The sequence below is a fragment of the Neltuma alba genome, unplaced genomic scaffold (genome assembly GCF_004799145.2).
Source record: "Neltuma alba isolate B1F8T4 unplaced genomic scaffold, ASM479914v2 tig00012021_pilon, whole genome shotgun sequence".
NCBI lineage: Eukaryota > Viridiplantae > Streptophyta > Magnoliopsida > Fabales > Fabaceae > Neltuma > Neltuma alba.
In genome coordinates, this window is record NW_021636590.1 from 149222 (window position 1) to 153040 (window position 3819).

At 33.2% G+C, this 3819-nt stretch overlaps 1 long non-coding RNA gene across 1 annotated transcript; it reads left to right on the forward strand.

Moving 5' to 3' along the window:
• The first annotated feature begins 2535 nt into the window (after nt 1-2535).
• LOC114721281 (uncharacterized) lies at nt 2536-3607 on the forward strand. The gene is made up of 3 exons (XR_003738057.1): nt 2536-2615; nt 3212-3270; nt 3561-3607. It is a non-coding gene; the product is annotated as an uncharacterized LOC114721281 (long non-coding RNA).
• Nucleotides 3608-3819: the final 212 nt, after the last annotated feature.

The window sequence follows — 3819 nt, forward strand, 5'->3', positions numbered from 1 at the left end:
AATATAATTTTGAGCCTTAGAAAATTAAAGAAAAATAAGGACAAAGTGTCTTGTGTCACATCTCAATTTTTAAGCCTAGGAGCCTTGAAAATAGCCTAAAGAAGGTAGACTACTAAGTTCCTTTTGAGCAGAAGTCTCAAGGATGAGAGAGGAAATCAAAGCAGTTTTAGGGACTAAACTGCAAAGTAAAAGTTTCCAGGAGTTGAAGTATAATCAAAGCTAGAGGTTCCAGTAAAGTCTCAAGGGCCCAGGAAGAGAAAAAAGGTTAGATATAGGCCAAAAGTTAAGTTAGAAGCCTTAAAAAGATGGTTTTATGAGATTGAGCCTAAGTAGGGGCAAAACCATAGATTCAGAAAGTTATGGCTATTAGGGGTAAAAATGAAATGTATACTGAAAATTTTAGAAAAATTTTCAAAAAATAGAAAATAATATTCTAAGACTCTTTTGTGAAGAGAAATGATGAAAATACCCTGAGGCAACTTAAATGGAATTTATAAGGTTATGGCCAATAAAAAGTACATTGTTTAAGGTAATTATTTAAAATAGCAAGAGACCTAAAAAATGTAAGCAAAGAAGAGGCTAAATGGTTGAAAGATTGTACTAATTTATAAAATTAGTCCCACAACTAGAAGACTAGTGGAATGGCTTTAACAAAATATAAAGCCGATTATGTCATAAAAAGGACATTTTAAAGAATGATTTTTAAGTGGGACCTATAGGAGGAGTTATGGCTTGGAAAAATTTATATATTTTCTCTAAGAGTAGAGGGATTTTATAAAGTGTACAGAATAATTTTCAAAGCTCCAGAAAGCCAGAAAGGAATCCCGAAAAATGAGAGCCAAGCAAATCTAGAAAATATCTAAAGAAAAGACAAAAGTAATGATGGCTCATTAATGCACCATGTGAGGTAATCATTGTAACATCCCGAATTTTGTAACCTTAATAGCCCTGAAAGTACGGGTCAAAAATGAAGTAGCCCATAATGGAGAATTGATGTGAGAAGAATGTTAAGGACAATGAGAAAGTCCCAAAAATATCTAGCTGGTGTAAATTGGACACCGGTAGATAGGGGAAAATTATCTGATAAGATTGGATAATGGAAATTTCAATATTTCCAGAAGGGCTGTAAAAAGGAAACTAAATAGAAAACAATGATACTTGAGGTCTAAAAGAATTATGAGAATTTTTCTGGAATTTTCCGGGACAGTAAAAAATACCGGATATTTGGATTGAAATAATTAGGGGTATTTTGGTAAAAATACCCAGAGACCTCAATAATTCTCGGGAAAATTATGGAAAATCCCTTGAGAATTATAGTAATTTCAAAAATTGTTTCCAGCCCAAATTGATGAGCAGAAGTATGATAATGGATTTTACGGTAGAATTCTTATTGGTAGAAAGCCCGATTTCTCAGGAATGGGATTTCTGAGCAACTGAGAGTTCAGAAAATTCTCAGGTAAATCATGGATCACCCTTGTAATAAGGAGAAAATTACAGGGATCTGATATATGATTTTTGAGACAGTGGATTTTATCGGGTTACCGATAAATTAAACGGACAATCATTCAGGAATAAGTGAATTGTCCGGAAGCCTGGGGTACGAAAATATTTAATAAAACCCCAAAAGTGATTTTTATGAAGAAAATGGATTTATGAAATAATTAGGGAAAAATTAGGTAAAATAAAATGTTGACCAAGGGAGTTGACTTTTATTTTGTAACCTAATTATAAGTTAATCCCTAATTAATTTAATAAGGTTTGTGCCACAAGTGTTTTGGAGAATTTAAGTGGTCAAAAATAGATTATATTGACTTTAAAAAAAAAGTCAAAGAGGATTAAGAAAATTGGTCAAGGTAATTAAAGGAATTCACCTTGATTAACTAAGGCCAAAATATGTCATTATGTGATAAAATCACGTGACATAAATTATGCCTAATAATTATTACGAAAATTGGCATAAATATATGATTAATTAATGCCCAAGAAAAGATGATGAATTATGGTCCAATTATGGTTAAGGAAATAGTTATGATTTGGTTAGATTATAACCAAATAATTAAGTTAGATTTGGTTAGTTTGTAACCAAGGAAATTAAGCCTTTGTGTCTCTTTGTGTGTCAAGCAATTAAGTCAACAAAAGAGGCAAGAAAGAGAGGTGCATGGCGTCATTTTTAGTGGCTTGAAGAGCAAGATTGTCTTGAGAAAATATCAAGAGAAAGGAAAGGAAGGGAAGTATGAAATGTGTTTTCATTTGCCACCATGTAATAAAATCAACATGTGACCATATTAAGAGGCTATTATAGCACTAAGATAAGAATGAGTTGTGGTTAAATTAGAACCATGAGAGATGACTTGTCTTGAGTGGAAACAAAGCTTGAAATGTGGCTTGATGTGAGCCAAGTTCAAGATCAAGACAAAATGAAAGGCTAGGATGTAATCTTGCACCAAGGACCTTTATGCAAATAACCAATAGTTCAACCCTAATTTTTGTCTATAAATAGACACCAAGGAGGTGCATTCACGGCACAAGAGAAAAGAGAAGAGAAACTATGGAAAAATTTTTCCAAGAGGGAGAAAGAAGAGAGAACCAAGAGGAAAAGCTAGGACAAAGTTCAAGTAAGTGTTCTCTTCTTCCCTAGTTCATTTGTTCTTAGTTTCTCCTCATCTTTGGGTGAATTTTGGATGGATAAAACCTAGGGGAGGTGCTGTCCAAAATTCCTAAAAATGATGAAAGTTAGTTCAAAAGGTTTAAGGTTAAGATTAAAGCTTGTTTAAGGGCTTGAATCAAGAGATTTCAAAGAGCTTTTCATGAAAAATCCTTCCCTTTCACTTTGAGCTATGTCACGGCCTAAGTAGGGTTTACAAAGGAAAATGTTTTGATTTTAATTGATGCTTCCAATGAGTTTAGAAAATGGTGTTGTGTATAAATACACCAAGAAAGCAAAGTTGGAAGCTTGAATTTTTAAAAGGATTTTGGAACCCTAAGTCCCTACATGTCACGGCCTAGAGAAATTTTAAGGAGGGAATGGAATTTCATAAAACCAATTCCATATTTGGATTCTACATGAAAAATCATGTAGGATTAGCCCTTAAAAGTTTCAAGAATTAATTTAAGAAAGTTAGGCCAAAATTCAAGATAAAAGGGTTCTGAGCTAGAGTTAAATTATGGGGTTTATGTAATGATCTAAGTGGCATTGTTGGTTGTTAAATAGGCTTTATACAACCTCAAAGAAGGGCCACGGTTTGGAAGAGGAAAAAGAGCCAAGTAAAGGTAGTTTTACATCCTATTTATAAGTGTTACATACATGTTCATTTTATGCTATGTATGCTTTATTTTATGCCATGATGCCTCCATGATTTTTATGTCATGATGTTGATACATGGAGATGATATGCTATGTCATGATATGATAATGTTATGTGTTTAAATTCCATGGCAAGTCACATGTTTATGTGTATGTTTGCATATAGCTAAATGACATGTTAAGTTGTAACCATAATTGTGATGTATTACTACTAAGATTCCCAAGAATCTTACCTCCCATATTTAACAAAACCCTAGGGCCTTCACTAGCCAAGAGCAAGGGCAAAGAGGTGGCCAAGAAGAAAAGGTAAAGTATCTGGAAGAAGTTGGAAATTCAAGAAGACATAGAAAAACCCTATTTGCAAAGTTATGTAATTAAAGTATGTTTTAGGGTTTATGTCTTCATGCATGGTAGAAAAGCATGCTAGATGTTATTATGAAGTTATTTGCATGCTTATATGATGGTATGATAGCTCTAGGTCCAAAGAGAGACTTTATCCTTCCAAGGGGGATAAAA